The sequence below is a fragment of the Artemia franciscana genome, chromosome 13 (genome assembly GCF_032884065.1).
Source record: "Artemia franciscana chromosome 13, ASM3288406v1, whole genome shotgun sequence".
In the NCBI taxonomy this organism is placed as follows: Eukaryota; Metazoa; Arthropoda; class Branchiopoda; order Anostraca; family Artemiidae; genus Artemia; species Artemia franciscana.
This window is the reverse complement of record NC_088875.1, coordinates 37,270,485-37,290,625: the sequence shown is the minus strand read 5'-3', so window position 1 is coordinate 37,290,625 and position 20,141 is coordinate 37,270,485. Positions and strand designations below refer to the sequence as shown.

The 20,141-nt window shown below is 35.4% G+C and overlaps 1 long non-coding RNA gene across 5 annotated transcripts in view; it reads right to left on the bottom strand.

Annotated features, from left to right (window-relative positions):
* Positions 1-18,846, bottom strand: part of LOC136034888 (uncharacterized) — a 48,953-nt gene extending 30,107 nt beyond the window's left edge. For 4 of the 5 annotated variants that reach the window (XR_010619273.1, XR_010619276.1, XR_010619274.1 and 1 more), the window contains exons 1-3: positions 18,792-18,846; positions 11,451-11,584; positions 3,510-3,692 (exon numbers count right to left, since the gene is read on the bottom strand). This is a non-coding gene — a long non-coding RNA (uncharacterized LOC136034888). The remainder of the gene's footprint in view (positions 1-3,509; positions 3,693-11,450; positions 11,585-18,791) is intronic. The other variant, XR_010619277.1, reaches the window with a different exon arrangement.
* Positions 18,847-20,141: the final 1,295 nt, after the last annotated feature.

The window sequence follows — 20,141 nt, the reverse complement described above, 5'->3', positions numbered from 1 at the left end:
TCTGAGAGTGAAAAACCTCTCAAACATTCATCCTTTTTCTTTGGGTAGTTTACTTTTGCATGTGCGGACTGTTTGTTTTCGTTGTTGTATTTTAATGGGGGCAGATACGATGGACAAGGGTTTTTAAATTCCTTTTGGGAAATCCCAAACTTTTTACTGTTATCGCTTTTCTTCTATTTCAATAAAAATTCTTTTTTATGTGCTTTAACCCGTATGCGCTTGAGAGGCTATATTTCTTCCAAAATAAGTTCATTAGTACGGGTATGCATTGAGTTTTTCGTTTTACACAAACTTTTCCTCTTGTTATCTTCCCAATAAATTAGTTTTATTTCCATCAATTCTGTTTATGTGCTACTTTTTCATAGTAAATTTATGATGGAATGGCGGATTAGTCTTCTTAGTTATTTAGCAGGATGAGATTGAGGAGCACAAAAACACAAACGTACGCAAACACAGGAACAAGTCTACACACACACATCAAATTACCAATTACGCACTTATTGTTTGATGCAAGCTGTGCTAGAGTTTTGTTCGCAGGAATTCTTCAATTCAATTCAATCATATATATTTAAATAAAAACACATAATTACATGTACATAATCTGCCAGGAAAGCACAAAAGTGCTTGACTAGGGCAGAAACTTAACTAAAGAATAATTAAACAATCAACTAACAGAAACAACGAATCAACTGGATTTATCAAAAAAGAAAAAAAAGAGAAAAAAGGGGAGTGACGAAGAGAAAGAAAAGAAAAAAAAAGAAAATAAAAGAAAAGATCGAAAAGAGGAGGACCGCATGATATTCAAATCTAAACAGTATTTCTGGAACGACCCTTCACTGCTCGCTTGAAGGTAGCAAGTTTATTTGAGTTCCGGATTTCCAAGGGGATTGAATTCCAGATAGCTGGTGCATATCCGTAGAAAGTCCTTTGCGAAAGCCAAGTTGGGTATCGCACAGAAGATTCTACTCCTGGAGGTAATCATACATTCTTTCATGGACTACTTTCTCATAAATCTTCGAAAAAAAGGTAAAATAGAAATGGATCGGTAATTACTCGGTTCATTTTTTGACTTCCCTTTGTGAAGGGGTAGCACTCAGGCTAATTTAAGTCTTTCTGGAAAAGTTCCCTCTTCAAGTGATAAATTAATCAGATGAGTCAAAATAGAAATAACAATTGTTTTTGTTGCTTTAACGATACTTCATCTACTCCACAGGATTGTTATTTCATACACATAATTATTTCATTTATTTCATTTTCATCACAATTTGTAAAGAGGAATTCAGAAGTAACATGACGAGGTTTAAGTTTGGGGACTGGTGGACTTCGAGAACTGAAGATTAAAAGAAAATAGCCAGGTGGGTGTTTCACCCACCTGGCTAACTGCTTGCAATTCTCAATACCCAAGGGTTCTCCCAATAGCCAAACAATTTTCATTTCCAAACGGACTCGGTCTCGGTTGAGGTTTGGGAGAGTTCACGCTTTACATTTCAAAACAGACACCCATCTCGAAAATAAAAGATTTGTCTACTTTTCGTACAAGTTCTACCATTTGCATTCAATGCACATCGAATCAAAATCTCTGAGCGAAAAAATATAGGATTACCCTTTAAATTGATGTGCAAAAGAAAACACTATTTTTAGCTCAGCAGTGGGTATATTTTCTTTTACATAACCTGTTCATTTAAATTAATCTCCGTAGAATCTAACGTGCTTTTGCTAAACAAACATCTTTTGTTTTTTTCTCCCACTTGTTTATGTTTTTGTCAAGTCTCATAAACGAGTTTGCTATCGAATAGATACTAGCAGTGGCGTTATTAAGATTCTTAGAATCTGTTTCAGAAATTGGGCGGGAACAAAAAAGACCATTAGCCTTAAACAGGAGAGGTAATTTGTGCCTCTGTTTTAAAAAAAAATGCACTACAAAACCTTTTCATGGATAATAATTCCCTCAAAAGAGCCTTCTTAGTCAAACCTGATCCATCCTGGACCGTCTTCCAGGCTGTTCTTATCTTATTTTTCAAATTCAAATACGAAATCAAAATGCCTTAATATCAGTCCAAATAGGAACAAAACATCCTACTAATTTACTCCTTTTGGTTTATCGATATTTGCTGATCTCCTCCTTTTTGCAGCTTTAATTGGCCCTTTTTGAATTTGCAAGTCTAATCTGTTTTAATTTTCATGACATGCTATGGCCCAATATTTTACATGTTTTTTCATCTTTAGTTTAACTGTTATTTTTTTTATAACGACGGTGCTTTTTGTCAGAAGAAACATAATGGATGCGGGTTTATTTGTTTCGTTTTTTCCCGGGGGAGATCGTATCGACTCAGCGGTCCTGGAATTTCGCAAGAGGACTCATTCAAACGGAAATTAAAAGTTCTAGTGCCTTTTTTTAAGTGACCAAAAAACTAGAGGGCAACTGGGGTCTTTCCCACTCTTTTTTTCCAAAAGTCATCGGATTAAAAGTTTGAGATAGCCATTTTGGTGCTAAAACGACGGTGCGTTCTTTTGCCATTTTTCTATGTGTAAGCATCTTTAAACCTTTTTTATGGTTTTAACCTTATAACCTTTTTCAACTTTTCTATTTTTCGTTTCGACTTCAAAATACTAGCTAGGCTCAGCCAGACTTGTGATAATTATTTAAAAAATGATAGATCTTATCTACATGATGTTTGTATTTATTAAAAAAATTCTGTTTTGCGATAAAAAATTTTGAATATTTAAAAATGTGACTTATAAGTTACAGTACTATGCTTCAACTAATCGATTACCTATGAATGCGCAGACGTATCCTGTCAATGCAAAAAGTCAATCCTATGTTTCCCCTTTAAATTTCTTTCAACAAAACAAAATTCTTTAGTATGTACATTATTTTTCTGACTGAAAACAAAGGGCGAATTCGCACCAACTATTTCACTAGTAATTTTATATTCTAATGAATATTTTTGTGATTTCCTCCGTTAGGCATAAAAATGAAAGTGTAATTTAATTCAAGGATAAAAGGTAAAAGATCATTCCGGATTCCCTAGCTATTTCCCCCTCGTCCACAATTTGGCTATGTGATCCCTTAAAAGCGTTTACTTTCAATTCAAGTTATAATTACATAGAGAACTGCAATATCTATTTTAACAAATAAACTTCCCGCTACTAATGTTTCTCATAAATGAAAAAACTTTTAAATAGAGATTGATTCTCAGAGTTGCAAGTGCGTGCACCTGTCACACCAAAACTAGTAGCCTCCCCCTAATGCCTAGTTCAAATGGAAATAGTGGAACTTCTTTTGAGAGAAAATAGCAGAGAACGATACCACCAGTTACTCATAATAATATGAGAAAAAAAAAAGATAAAATTACCAGCTGAGTAAGTCTCTTTAAATTTCAGCTTTCAATCAAGTTACCGAAAAAGATAATTACCCTGTTTAGATCTAAGACACTCAATAAGCCTCGAGTTATAATAATAATAATAGTAACAATAAAAGAAAACTGTTCCTGATTTATGTCAACTACCTTACATTCTACATCGCCATAGACTATTGGTATCGCGTTGGGTGTCGGTGAGTTCCTTCTTCTCTCCTAATAACATGCTCCCATCATCTCATTGTTCTCCATTTTCACCTTTTTCAACAGACACTGTTCTTCTTCTTTGAAATTTGAATTCTTTTCAGTGTAAGGTTAGACTCTTTTCCATGACTGAAAAAGCAAAAAAATGTTGTAAATAGTCCTGTTTTACTGGTTCACAAAATATACATCAATGGACATTTACAGCCCAGTGGGGGCTCCACCTAAGTATAGTTATAGTAAAATGCACTCAACAAGTTAAGTCCTCCCCCTCCCCGGTATTGCTCACACATTTAATATTTCATCACACTTGGATTCATTGTCTAATTAAATAAAAAAAAACGTTTTTTTTAACTGAAAGTAAGGAGCAACATCAAAACTCAAAACGAACAGAAACTATTCCGTATACCCCCCTCCCCTGCTCAATACCTGTTCTCTTCACGCTAAAATTTTTATCACTTTTAAAAAAGCTGAATATTCTAATAAAACTGTCCTTGTGCTTCAGGATTTATTCTTAAAAAATTGGGAAAAACATTCAAACTTTAGCATAATGAGGAAGGTATTGAGGAGGAAGGCAACCCCTTCTAAACGGGAAAATGTATGTTCGTCTCAAATTTTAGCTTTGCTTTACTTACAGTTGAAAAATTATTTTTTGAAGTTAATTTCTGATCTCTTAAAATAATGCTGGTAAATCTGGCTCAACCTCCATGGAAAGCCCCCCATAAAATTTTTTACAGAAGATTCACCCGTCCTTAGAAAACTTTCAGCTGACAGGCTGAGTTATAATAATTTTTTCGGTGACTCCAGAAATCCTCCCTTCCGTGGAAATGATTTGCCGGAAATCATTAGCATCATCTAATTCCAGGAAAGTTTTTCTTCCCCATTTGATTTCATGTTCTCCCTCATGATCCATATAAAATGGGGTAGGATAGGATCTTACTAACTATTGATTTAATACAAAACCTGCTGTTAACCTCCTTTCCTGTCTTGACTGCAGCAATGTTATTCTCGCACTAGCACTAATCACTTATAATGTATTTGTCCGTTATCGAACAGTTCAACGGCACAGAATCGAATGGTTGCTCATAACCTTTAAAACTGAGGAGTAAATGCGTTTATCAACTCAGGCACTCCTCAATTATTAACCTAAAGAAGGCCCTAGACGGTCAATCATTTTGATCAAAAGTTTCCGTCAATCGATTGACGTGTGCTTTAATTAATCTTCAATCCACCCTTCAATCTTGACCAAAGCTAATGTAACACACTGCTTTTGATCAAAATGATTGATTCATTCAAACTTTCTATCTATCACCGCCAACGCTTGACTCAAGCGTCAAACAGGTTCCTAGACGGTCAATCATGCTAAAGTCAATCGATGGATGGAAGCTTTTGACCAAAATGATTGGCCGTCTAGGGCCTCCTTAAGAGTGAACATTCGGTCGACACATCCTCTACCTTTCCTAAACCAACATAATCTCTCATTGTAAAAGATATCATATTACTAAGTAATTTGGTACCTACAGAGACCAGACTAAGGTCCCTTTGATTACAACATTCACTCCTATCCATTTCGGTACTAATCTGTAAGAGCAACAACACACAAGAATTACCTGTCTAAAACCCGAGAACAAACCGGTTTCATCAGTCTGTTTTAAGAGACAATTAGCTTACGCACAGTGGAAAACAAGTGATGAGTGACAGAACACATTGGACTGATATAATTTGTGCTATATATTTATATATAAGGGGGAAAAGTAAAGCATTTGGATAGCGGGAAGTTAGAAAACAATTCTTACTTCATAATATGCAGAATAATCGTAGCTAACACACTTTGCATGCAGCCTCGCTACACTTATCCCTCCCCCCCCCCTGATGTGCAAATTTATACCTCATATTATATATTCTCAGTGCATTTTCCAAGATGTAACTTGTTTTTCCCAGTTTTATTTTGTCACACTAGATTCAATTTACAGGTAAAGGAGTTCACACCAGATACGCATTGCGAGAATACCTGGAAACTATGACACATTAGTGGGGGGGTTTGGGGCAAAACATTGCGGGTCTGCATGCAAAATGTTTTAACAGCAATTGTTCTGCATATAATGAAGTAAATATTGTTTCATTTGGATTAACCTAACTTCACTTCTTGGGTGTCGTGGCTATAAGACATAAGTACCTTTTAATTTTCATAGTATTTTTCCTAATGACCTCCCGGCCAATTTAAGGTTGACTAGCTTCTTGTTTAGCCCTGGATGGTAGGCCCTAAAGGACTATCTTTGGTAATCTGTCATCTTCCAATTCCTTGGAAAAACACCTAATAAATCTTCTGCCGTCTTTTGGAGTGTTCAAATCTCTCTCTCTTTTGATTACATATGTAAATAAATACTTATCATAATATATAGAAAACGTACAAAAAACCTAAAAACGACAATATTTCAAAGTTTCCGACTTTATCAGATATTCTTGTCTTAAATAGATGAAGCCATCCTCATTGTCCATAGCTCATGTAGCAAGAGTGCGCATCAATCCAAGAATTTTAATTTTATATCCTGGATAAAGATTATATCGTTAACTCTGCTTTCGAACCCTTGTATTTTTCAGGTATGGTCTCTTGTGTCCCATTCATGTGAAAAAAAATTTTTTTTAGCCCAGTTGTAGGCCAATCCTAAAAATACAAGATTTCTTTTTTTTTGGTATATTGGATTTTTCCAACTTAGGTTAATAGCTTTATCGTCAGTTGATTCAATATACAGGTAAACAGTTTCAAACAAGAGACGCATTGCGAGAATACCTGGAAAATATCGCACATTAGGGGAGAGGGTTTGGGATAAAGCGGGTCTGCATACAAAATGTTTTAGCAGCAATTATCCTGCATATTATGAAGTAAATACTGTTTCATTTGGATTAACCTAACTTCACTTCTTGGGTGTCATAGCTATAAAAAAAGATAGGCTTCATTTGAAATTTCATAGGGACATCTAGAGCGGTAGAACATTAAGGAGAAGATGGAATATTATGGAGAAGATAGACAATATAATGACACATATGAGGGGGGGGGGATTTGCCATTCAGATAAAACATCTGGAAGGAGCATAGAAAGGCATTATATAGGGTCCACATTACCCCTATGTAAGAAAAGAATTGGTTTCCAAATTTACCAAAGCGTAATCTTTCTAAGTATAGAAGGGGGTGTTTTCATTTCTTTCAATGAAAACAAAAAAAGTATACAACAATTTAGGGGACGAATCCACCTCCCACAAATGACGTCCCGAGAGAAATACGAATTTTATTAGTTGTATGGTCTTTGTTTATAAGTAGCCCATATGAAACCAATATCCATTGGCGTAGATTTGCCAAAATCCAGGGATGGGGGGGCGAAGTTTTAGCTAATTTTCCCTAATCAAGTGAAAATGGCATCGAAAAATGAGCCATATAGTGCCATAACGACAAAAATATACGGTAAAATTCTAGTTAATTCACTTCTTGCTATCTCGGAAAGGGTTTAGGTTAGGAAAATGAAACTTTTACGGATGGGTCTACGGGCTAAAGTTTGTCCCGGGAAGGTATCTTAAAGTACCCACCTCCACTCCTTCTCCCTCTATAGGGCCCTGAAATTTGCCTACATGACAGGTCTACATCTATTGAAATTTTGACAAAACAGCATTTTACCTTAATTTTCAGTTACTAGTTGCTTTTTTCTCTGCCTTTAGTTCTGAAAATTCCAATTCCTGTTATTTGAGTAGAATTTTGAGCCAATCAATGTGTTTTTTTCAAAATTTAGGAAACGTATTTTCATATCTTTAAAACCTTATAAAATGGAATTGAGCGAAGTTATGAAGCTGAAAACAATTTTGTTGTACTTCAATTAAGCAGAAGATCTATTTTGCAAGGTTTCACTTTTATAACACACATGTTTTTAAAGGTCATCAAAGGTCAGGGCCCTCTAGAGGGAGAAGGATTGGAGGTAGTTGCTTCAAAATACCTTCCCGGGACATACTTTAGTTTGTAGATTCATCCCTGAAAGTTTCATTTTCCTAACCTAAACCCTTTCTGAGATAGCAAGAAGTCAATTAACTAGAATTTTACCAAATATACTAAAGAAAACTATGAAATGTTACTCTGGATACTTGAATTATGCGGGCTAATCTTAATTTTGACATATTTTTTAAGAAACTAAATGGTAATTGTCTGTTATAGATTTTAAGTATAAATTTAGCTATAAATTTATAAAGTAGATTTTAGCTATAAATTTGCACATTCGGAGGGATGAAGGTAAAGTATAGCGGGTGTGCATCCAAAATATGTTAGGTACAATTATTCTGCATATTATGGAGTGAAAATTGTTTTATAATCTCACACAGTCAAAAATTCTATCCCACCCTCCAATGTTCAAATAGGCCTATACAGCCCAAATTATATATTTTCCATCTATTCTGTCACTTGTTTAGTTTGTTTAACACTAAGCAGAAAAAACTGACGATGAAACTGGTTCTGCTTAGCTTCTATATACATAATCGCTATAACAGAAAAGTACCAGCTAAATTTCAGCTGGGGGACTAACGGGAGTGGACAGTTCCTCCCCCCTGCCCCATGGCCAATTACACCGATATTTGCATAAATATCGATTATTGTTACATACATATATGATATATAGCTCACATCAATAATTAACTACTAGAAAAAGAAATACAATAAATTAAGTTGCCTTACATATATGTCTTTTATGACTTCCTTTTCAAACAGGCACAGCATAAAGGAGTAATTATCGTCGTGTCTATAAGATCAACCACAGTTTCCCTAAGGGCAGGTAATAGAACCAGAGAGATGTCGTCACAAAACCACGAATCAGACAGGTTGTCTGCAAATACATCCATTTTTAAACGAAAATCCAACTAACTCTTGTTACATTATGAAGAGCGCGTAGTTCCTGCTAAGTGACAAGTTTCTTAGGGGGTAAAGGATGAAATAAAGAAAACATTTAATTACTGCGTTACCGTGAATGTCCGAAATCTGGCTAATGTCGACATTTAACAGTGAATGTCCAAAATACCTTTTTTATGGCACTTGGTATTAACTATGTGACATATATCGATCGCAATTTCTATCGGTCTGTCTGTCCCGGTTTTGCTAGTTTAGGCACTTCCAGATAAGCTAAGACATTTGGCAGCCGTATCAGGAACCAGACCAGATTAAATTATAAACAGCATTTTTCCCAATTCAACCATCTGGGGCGGGGAGTGGGGGGGGGCGGTTAATTCGGAAAAATTAGAAAAAATGAGGTATTTTTAACTTACGAACGGGTGATCGGATCTTAATGAGATTTGATATACGGAAGGATATCGTGTCTCATAGCTGTTATTTTAAATCCAGATAAGCTAAGACGATAACATTTGGCAGCCGTATCAGGAACCAGACCAGATTAAATTATAAACAGCATTTTTCCCAATTCAACCATCTGGGGCGGGGAGTGGGGGGGGCGGTTAATTTGGAAAAATTAGAAAAAATTAGGTATTTTTAACTTACGAACGGGTGATCGGATCTTAATGAGATTTGATATACGGAAGGATATCGTGTCTCATAGCTGTTATTTTAAATCCCGACCTGATCTGATGACATTGGGGAGAGTTGGAGGGGGAAACCTAAAATCTTGGAAAGCGCTTAGAGTGGAAGGATCGGGATGAAACTTGGTGGGAAAAATAAGCACAAGTTCTAGATACGTGATTGACATAACCGGAACGAATCCGCTCTCTTGGGGGAGTTGGGGGGGGGGAGGGTTAATTCTGAAAAATTAGAAAAAAGGGGGTATTTTTTAACTTCCGAAGGAGTGATCGGATCTTAATGACATTCCATATTCAGAGGGACCTCGTAACACAGATCTCTTATTTTAAATCCCGACTGGATCCAGTCATGGGGGGGGGTTGGGGCGGAAGGAACGGGAAATCTTGGAAAAGGCTTAAAGTGGAGGGATCAGGATGAAACTTGGTGGGAAGAATAAGCACAAGTCCAAGATACGTGGCTGACATAACCGGACCGGATTCGCTCTCTTTGGGGGAGCTGGGGGGATAATTCGTAAAAATTAGAAAAAATTAGGTATTTGTAACTTACGAACGGGCGATCAGATCTTAATGAAATTTGATATTTAGAAGGATTTTGTGCTTGAAAGCTGTTATTTTAAATCCTGACCAGATCCGGTGACATTGGGGGGAGTTGAAGGGAAAAACCAGAAATCTTGGAAAACGTGAAAATTGAGGTATCTTTATCTTACGATTGTTAGAACAGATCTTAATGAAACTTGATATATAGAAAGATTTTATGTCTCAGATGCTGCATTTCCATTCGAATCGGATCCGGGGACATAGGGGATTGAAGGGGAAACAGAAATCTCGGAAACCGGAAATCTTGGAAAACGCTTAGAGTGGAGAGATCGGGATTAAACTTGATGGGAAGAATAAGCACAAGTTCTAGATACGTGATTGACATAATTGGAACGGATCCTCTCTCTTTGGAGGAGTTGGGGGGGGGTTAATTCAGAAAAATTGAAAAAATTGAGGTATTTTTAACTTAAGAACGGGTGAGCGGATCTTTATGAAATTTGATATTTAGAAGGAATTCATGTCCCAGAGCTTTTATTTTAAATCCTGGCCGACATTAAGCCTCTGATTTTCCTTTTAAATCAATCCACTGATTCTTAGAATTTTGCTAGAGCTCAAGCCATATGAGCTCTTGGCTCTTCCGCCCTCGTCACAAGTGCCATATGAGCTCTTAGCTCTTGTTTTTCCTTGGATTTAGTCAGAGTTACAATCAACTTTTTCAGTTTTATGCAATGTCTCAGGGTGACAGGTTAGGTTGGGTTAGGTTTTCCCCCATTTCTGAATTTCTAACTTAATTTAACCTAACCCAAACATATGTAACTTTTACCACCAAAGCTTGCAAAAGACTGAAAAAGCTGATTCTTAGCACGACTGCCTGTCCATGGATTATTCTTTACGGTTGATTGTGTATGGCTATGTTGTTTGACCTATGTAATTGGATGGATGAGTAGGGTTAAGGCCTCACTCAAGTACTGATTTATATTAATAACTGAAGTAAGAAAACAGTCGTCCTTTCTCCTGCTGTGTTTCTTTTTTGTTTATATGGTTTAATTTTTTTATGGTGTAAGTTTATTATGTTTATTTCTGTGTTTGTGCTATTGCATTGGTGACCTCTTCTTTCAATATATTAAAACTTGCTCCAGCATCAAGCTGCCTAACACTAACACAGCTAAGCATGCTCCTCCTCCGTATCAACATATCTAAAGCCTCCCTCTTTACACTTCCCAAAAAATTTTTAATTTTCCTTAAATCCTTCCTTACCTTCTCCGCCTAATTTGGGGACAATTTGCTTTCCGTTTGGCCCCAGATGATTGGCTGAAAAGGAGAATCTGTGAGTGCCAATTTTTCCAATAGCTTATTGTTTGAAAGATGCTTAGCCTGATGGGGTTTCTTTTAATAAAAAAAATTATAAAGGGTATGTAAAATCATTTTTCTTAGCTTATACCTGTTTTAGAGGTATTTCACTCACTTGAGGAGGTAATTATCTTTAAATGAGCTCCATCGGTTTCGGTCAGGGATGCCAAATCCCCCCTCCCCTTCTTTCTAGTATCTCTGAACAATTATCGAAGTATGAAAATGAGAAATAAGGTTTTTCTGGTCTTAGGAATTTCTAGTTTACCTCATTTTCTGACCTTGACCATCAAAAACAAATACGACAAAATAAATCAGGCATGATGGTGCTGCTCCTGGCCTGTCAATTTTGCTGGTAAAATAGCTTTTTTAATCATTGCAGTCTTTTTCCAAATTTTCAATATATCGAAAAAAAGAAAAGTAACAATAAAAAAGGAGTTCCGATTACCTGTCAATCCCTCTTAAGACCCCATCCTAGGCAACTCGGGAACAACCTACCCTTTCTTTGGTCCTTTGGATGGATGGAATGGAAGCATGCTCTTTGGATAGATGTTTAAATGGTAAGATGACAAACTTTTGAAGCTATAAAGAGAATTCAGATATTATAGAATGATAGTAAATCATCAAACTGGGATCGTATGAGGGTCAAGCACCAGGAATTCCCCCTCCACCTCCAATACCCCGACATCACCAATCCCATAATATGTGCATAATTCTATATGGGATAGACTGTACCGTCCCTATAAAACTTCATAACAAAATACGACCAGGTAGATGAAAATAAAAAATAAATAAAAATAAAGATTATTAAACTGAAAGTACGGAGTAGCATAAAACCATAAAACGAACAGAAGCTATTCTGTATATGAATAGGGTTGCCACCTCCTCAATACCATGCCCTTTAAGCTAAAATTTGAAGTTTTGTTCCGTTATTTAAGAATAACGTTTGTTTTATTAGAATAATAAACTTTCTTAAAGCTCTGCAAAAAAAATTAACGTAGAAAAGTAGAAATTAACGTAAAGAGGGCGAGTGAGGTTAGCTGCCCATCAATCTTTTATCTGCCAAAAAATGTAAAATTCAAAATTTTAGTATATTGGAACTTGAAACTTATACAAAAGGGTTCTCTCCCTTCTCAGTTTCTAATCCAACGAGCATCCTCCGAAGTTTCCATGACCAAAAGGCAGAGGTGGGGAAGGAGCAGTTTCCCTCTTATACAGAATAAGTTATGTTCTTATTGATGTTTATGGTGCTCTTTACTTTCATAGTAAAAGTGTAGACCAGATATATTCCCAGAAACTAAGAGGGATTAAATATAAATTTCACATTTTTGATGTGTTTTTAAAGTTTTGTTCCCCTCCCTCGGAGAAAGAAAACAAACAAAAGTCCTGAATAAGGTCCTGGGGATTACAAATCAATTTCTACCGCCACTCTCCTCTTGTTTCTTTCTTAGAACTGATTCTAAATTCATTTGAAGGCCCAATGAGAGTTTCGATGTGTTGGTATTAAACTGCGCCCTTTGAGGCATCTCCATCCCTCCAAAACTAGTCAAAATATTTGTTGATCACAGATTTCACAGTGTATGGTAGAGTTAAACACAGAATTAGTTCTAAGGGAGAGACGGTGGGAGAGTGAAGGTAGATATTGATATAAAAACCCCAGGGCTATATCTATGACGTTTGTTTGGGGGTATATTTTTTGTGGGAAGTGAGAAAAGACCTTCAGTGAAACTGATATTTAATCTCTTGATTTCTGGGAATATTTCTGGTTTCCGCTGTTATTATGAGAGTAAAGAGTGACATTACACTTCTTAATGAGCAGAACTCATTCCATGTAGGAGGGGGCTGCCCCTTGCTAATTCCCACCTCTGCTTCATGGTTTTAGAAACTTTGGAGGATGCTCATTCTATCAGTAATTGAGATCTCTAGTCCTTTCTTGTAAATCAAAAGTGACTGGAAACAAACCAGCCGCAGAGGGGGGGGGGTGATGGGCATTTTCCACGGGGGTATTTTAAGGGGGAGGTTGTATTTTCCGACAGTAACAGGGCGAAGACATAAAGCATAAACAAACATATAAAGAAGAAATAAATCTGACTTTAATGGTTTGTGACGTCCAATTTTCTTTGTTTTTGTGACAAAAAAAAACAGCTTTTTTGTACATCATCTTGACAGGCTTTTCTATCATCACTTTAAAAAACAAACAATTCCAACGAAGTTTAACAAGCAAGATTCTAGTTTGTGTTTTACCCAATTATAGGCCTATTGCTTCAAATTTGTAGGATTTTGGAAAACTGAGTACGGTGGTTCAGTGGCACGAGGGTTCAGTTGCACTAGGGTCTAAAATTTGGTCTGGAAAATTTTTGAGAGACGGGGAGGGGAGAGGCAATAATCAAGATTTTGCCTATGGCGAAAGAAAGGCCAGAAATTGACCCATGTTTTGTAGAAATTTTTTCTGTTTTCATTTCGATAGTAGCCTAGTGCGCTGACGATTGCGAATTCTCAAGAAAAATTCTGCATTCTTGATTATAGTGGTTTACATATTCTTTAATTTATCCTACCGTATCTCGAGAACTGTTAATACAAAACTCACTGAGAGTGAAGAAGCCTTGAAATCACACATAACCATACTTCAACGATTTAAGTGGGAGACTGAGTTAAGTTGGCAATTGATTTTATGAAATTTTTTAATACTTTTTGAAGACATTTTCTCTTTCCACGATAAATTTATAAAAATCAAAAGTAGCCTAAAGGAAACTTTTACTACAAAACTAAAAACAAATAAAGCAATCAAAAGAATGCACAGGTCTAGTTCTATATATATATATATATATATATATATATATATATATATATATATATATATATATATATATTATGCACATATATATATGCACAGGTATATATATATATATATATATATATATATATATATATATATATATATATATATGAGAATTTAATTGAAAAGACTGAAAAAATACTTTTTAAAAATTTTAATATTAAAATAAATGACAATGATAAAAAGTTCCCTTTCCTAAATTGGACTGTAAAATTTCATAAGAATCCCCCTAAACCACGGTTTACTGCTGTAGCAGCTAAATGTCCAACCCGCATTGCTGCTACTGACCTCTCTTTAATTTTAAAGGAAATTGTAAATAAACTTAAAACCTATTGTTCTGGTATTAAAAAATTTTCGAATTTTAATCCATATTGGAGTGTTAATAATTCACTGCAGGTGATAGATTCTTTAACAATGGTTTCAGCTAAAAGAATTGAGTCTTTCGATTTTGCGACAATGTATACTAATTTATCACTTAATGTAGTGTTTGATAATTTAAAAACTGTTATCAAGAAATCTTTCCTCTTATCTAGTAAAAGGTTCTTAAAAATAGACATTTATAATAAAAAAGCTATATGGACAAATTGCTTTAATACTACAGTTCACTTAGATGTTACAGCTTGGATATGATTTTTGAGTTATTAGAATTTGTTTTATACAATACTTATATAAGATTTGGGGGTGATTTGTACAAGCAAATTGTGGGAATTCCCATGGGGGGGAATGCCAGCCCATTTATAGCTGACTTGTTTTTAAGTCAACTAGAATATAAATATATGATGGATAAGAATAATCCAATTAATTTAAAACATGCTTTGTCAAATAATAAAAGATATTTAGATGATATTTTGGTCTTAAATTGTAAGGATTTCATTGATATTTCTAAAAATATATATCCATCAGAGCTTATTCTTGAGCCTAGTCATGGCGCTGGTCATGAAGATCATTTCTTAGATTTAAATATTAATATTTGTGATAATAATAAATTAAGTTTTAAAATGTATAATAAAACGGATGATTTTGATTTTGAAGTGATTAGTTTCCCATTCCCTGAAAGTAATATACACTCAAATATCACATATTCAGCGTTTTTCTCACAGCTACTTCGTTATGCAAGGATTTGTAGTAATTATATTGATTTTAAAAATAGATGTAAAATCTTAAGCCAAAAATTGATATCGCGAGGTTTTTCTGCAAATAAATTAACTTGGCAATTTAAAAAGTTTAGTTTTCATTATAACGAACTTTTAAATAAATATCAAAAGAATTATCTAGAAATACTTAAAGAAATTTTCAACTAATTTCGGAGGTTCGAGAAATGTTGTTGCAGCGCCATTTATTTTGAATTGTGTTTCTAATTGAGCGGATTTTCTTAAAAATTAGCCACATGGTAAAGATGAATTCTATAATTGTTTAGTTTATTCAGGTTTTTTGCAATGTGTTAATATTTGTGATTTGGTAAAATTTATAATATTTAGTTTACCTATTGTTGCTAAAGGGAGGGATATATTAACAGGATAAGTTTGTTTTGGTTTTACTTGGTTGTTTTACATTTGCTGTTTTTTTTTTTTTTTTCTTTCATAGGCATGTATTTTGGGGGTGATACCTGACGCGGGGATGCCATGGATATTCTGTGGTAGCCACAACACTGTGCTGGGTAGAGAATTTAGAGAGGCGAAACCCTATATAGGCCAGTGTATTCTCCTGATGCGCCCTTATGTTGGGTGTTGCCTCTGAATTATTTGTCTATATTATTTTTTCTATTGTTTGGTAAATGACGACTTATACTTATTGACGACATGACTGCCTGTCCATGGATTATTCTTTATGGTTGATTGTGTGTGGCTATGCTGTTTGACCTATGTGATTGTATGGATGAGTAGTGTTAAGGCCTCGTTCAAGTGCTTGTCTATATTAATCACTAGTTTAGGAAAACAGTCTTCCTTTTCTCCTTCTGTCTCTCTCTTTTTTCTTTTTTTTTGTGTTTGTGCTGTTGCATTGGTGATTTCTCTTTTCATGATATATATATATATATATATATATATAGCGTTCCCACTTCTGACGTTTCATTTTCACGGTAATAACAGTAGGCTTTTATACCCTACCAAACTTAATCTTACCTTTCTAATATTGCCTAAATATATAGCCCACATTAGGCAATATTTTTCCCATGCATTTATTGATTCTCTATTTTGTCACTGTCGATTCAATTTACAGATATGCCGGTTTTAACAAGGGTGACTCTAACAGAGTACAAACCATATCTAAAATATCGTGGTAACGAGCTGTAAGTAAGGAGCGACCAGGCTCAATAGTAAACAAAACTTTGAAAATGGAATTTTGATACCAACAGATGTTTCCAAAAAATCGACTTCTGAACACGACCCATCACAATCCCTGGGGGTGGGTCTTTAAGTTATAAGATTTGCCCATTGTCTAAATATAGTATTTGTTATTAGGAAGTATATATATACTTTCCGGGTTGGGGGACAAATTTTCTGCTTGGAATTTTCCACAGGGATAATTTTTCATGGGGAAGGAAGTTGCCAGTGGGTGAATTTTCAGTGGAAATTTTACACTGGAGGATTTTGCCAGAATTCCTATAAGACATTTTTCTTATGGCTTGCTTTATCTTTGCTGACTCAATTTTATGCGAAGAGATCTTAAGGGTAGTGGTCCGGGGAAGTTTTCGCCAGGATGGAATTGTCTACAGGATATATCCGTAGGGAGGAGGATGTTTTCATGGACGTGGAGCCACATTTCCTGGTATTATTTAAACAACGATCAGAAATTAAATAAAAAACAAGTTTTTTAAACTGAAAGTAAGGATCAACACTTAAACTTGAAACGAACAGAAATTATTACGCATATGAAGGGGATTGTCCCCTCCTCAACGCTAAAGTTTAAATTTTGTCCCAATTCTTTAAGAATGACTCATGAAACAATAGGTTCGTTTAACTAGAACAATAAGAAGCTTTTTCAAAAGTACTTCAAAACTTTAGCTTAAAGACTGAGGTGTTGAGGGGGGGCAACCAGCCTCATATGCATAATAATCTCTATTCACTTTAAGTTTTAACGTTGCTCTTTATTTTCAGTTGAAAAACTTGTTTGTTTTTTTAATTTAATTATCTTTGAGGGTCCATATTGGATTTGTGACAAAAAAGGATTCATATATCCGGACAGCACTTTATTCGTAGGTTAGGAATGTGGACTGCTCAATATTTAACAAACATTCAATCAGGGTTTTCTATTATAAAATAAAATACTTAGTGTACTCTGTGACCAAATGCACGTCGAGTAAAACAAATAGTGCCGGATGATAAAGCACCATAGATTTATGAGTAAAGGGGTTGAAACAGGAGCAAATCTTGGCAAAATACATGGGAAATACCCAAGGGATACTTCCCTGAAAAACTAACTGGAGAGACGGATACATGTTCCGAAAACAATTCCTACTTCATAATATGCAGAGTAAGCATAGTTAACACATCTTGCATGCAGCCTCGCTATACTTTACCCCCAGACCCCCTCCCACCCCCCTGATGTGCAAATATACAGCCGAAATGATATATTCTCCAGCTATTCTCGCAATGCGTCTTTTGTTTCAACCCGTATACCTTCTTTGAATCCAACTGTCTTAATGAATCCAACTGTGACAAAACAAATGCTAGAGAAGCAAGTTATGAGTGGCACAATGCATTGAAAATACCAAGTTTGGGCTATATTTGCACATTAGAGGAAGGGTAGGTTTAAGTATAGCAAGACTGCTATACTTAGGGTAGGTTTAAGTATATCAAGCAAGAGTTCTTCTCTAGGCAATTGCCCAGGCTATAGGCTAATTTACGCTAAATATTTGCACATTAGGGAAAAGAGGGGGCAGAGCTATTCCTAGGGTTGATGGTGCCGGGGAAAAATTAATTAACGTTCCCTCTCCCTTCTTCCCAATTCAAAAATAAGAAAAAATAAAGCCGCATCTATATGAAATATTAGGTCAAATGATCAAATTCCCAGCAGCACCGCCCTCTAAGCCATGGCACTCGGAGCAACTGAGCCAGTTGCCCCACCACCTTTGGATGGTTCTGGTTAGGGCAAAGTACAGTGGAAACACCTTTAAATGTACTAACTAAAATTTTCACCATATTATGAAGTATGAATTGTTTCCGGGTAAAATTCTAGTTAATTGACTTCTTGCAATCTCAGAAAGGGTTTAGGTTAGGAAAATGAAACTTTCAGAGATGAACCTACAGACCAAAGTATGTCCCGGGGAGGTATTTTGAAGCAACTACCTCCACTCCTTCTCCCTCAAGAGGGCCCTGACCTTTGATGACCTTTAAAAATATGTGTGTTATAAAAGTGAAACCTTACAAAATAGAACTTCTGCTTAATTGAAGTACAACAAAATTGTTTTCAGCTTCATAACTTTGCTCAATTCCATTTTATAAGGTTTTAAAGATATGCAAATACATTTCCTAAATTTTGAAAACAAAACATTGATATGGCTCAAAATTCTACTCAAATAACAGGGATTGCATTTTCAGAACTAAAGGCAGAGAAAAAGCAACTAGTAACTGAAAATTAAGGTAAAATGTTGTTTTGTCTAAATTTCAATAGGTATAGACCTATCATGTAAGCAAATTTTAGGGCCCTCTAGAGAGAGAAGGAGTGGAGGTGGGTACTTTAAAATACCTTCCCGGGACATACTTTAGCCTGTAGACCCATCCCTGAAAGTTTCATTTTCCTAACCTAAACCTTTTCTGAAATAGCAAGAAGTCAATTAACTAGAATTTTACCATTGGTATTCCAACAGTCCTATGGAGACATGTTTGTTTCTTAGCTACCTGAATAGTCCGTTAATATAAACATTCCCGCCAATATCAGTCTTTTGACTACGACCCAAAACTGCGTTTATTCCTATTTCAATACTCAAAAGAAGAAAACAAAACAGAAACTCACATATATAAATATAAAAAATAATATCATTTATATTGACTGACCTTCACCTAGCAAGAACAAACCAAGATATGAAGAGAATTCATGTTGGAAAGAGGCCAGAGTCTGACGCGCACGCACATATATTTTCACACATACCCTGTCGAACCTGTTTATTTGTAGCTAATAAGCAATGTGTTTCCACTTCGGGGATTTCCCTTCTAAAAATGTCTTCTGTTTTGGATTGGGGCTTAGCTACGGTATTTTTATTGACGAGGGGAGGGGCACTATTGAAGTAGGCGCTATTCAAGCAGTAGTGAAGAAAAGTAATTATTTAACAAATCGTTACTTAGTGAATTTAAAAGCATTGCGCAATGCGTCATAAAAATTAAGCCATCGTAGATCTTGGTGCTTGACTTTTACTAAAATTGTCAGCAATGAGCTGCTGCAGGGTATGTGCTGCAGTTGTATAGCATAAACAAGCTTTGGGGTGGGCGAAGGTGAATGTTGTATACACACGGATTTTTCAGCCAAATTCACCACTAGTGCTGCAGTACATGTCCCTATTTCCCCAAACCCCCACGCCCAACACAACATATTCAATCACATAATTGATCTAAGCTCTACTCTAATATCCCAGGGTATCGCGCTATTCATTTGCTCGTAATTTTTAATGGATTTATACTGTAAGATTTAATTTGTTGTGCTAAAGTTTTAATATACTTGATTTATTGGAATATTATTCAATTCTTTATTAAATTTGTTTGTTCCTGGGTTCAACGATCTATATTAATAAATAGGTTTGACATCAGCGAACCATATTAAATCTAAACAAAAGTCATAGGCAGCACAATAGCGCTGTCTAAGTAAAAAAAAAAAAAATTTAAATAAAGAGTTTCCGAGGGAAGTAAAGAGCGAAGTTGAAGCTTAAAACGGACAAAAATTATTGCTTCATAGCGTATCTAATATATATCCATAAAACTAGTACAAATAAACCAACTTATTATGTTTCCCTATGTTTCTAGGACTATAGAAAACTAGCACTTAATTTGACTTTAGCCTTTTTGACTTTAATTTGATTTAGGATTATAATTAAAAATAAGGGAGACTGTTAGGTGAGAATCCGTTTTGATCACTACTTTTTGTGGATTCTTTACATGTACTTAAACTCACTCTAGCACCAGGCTGCCGAACACCAACATAGCTCGGCATGCTCCTCTTCTGTACCAGCATATCTGAGGCCTCCCTCTTTACTCCCATCCAAAAATTTCTAATTTCCCTTAAATTCTTCCATATGACCTCCCCTAATTAAATTGAGGGTGGCCTGCTTTACGTTAGGCCCCGGATGATTGACCAAAAAGGAGAATCTGTGAA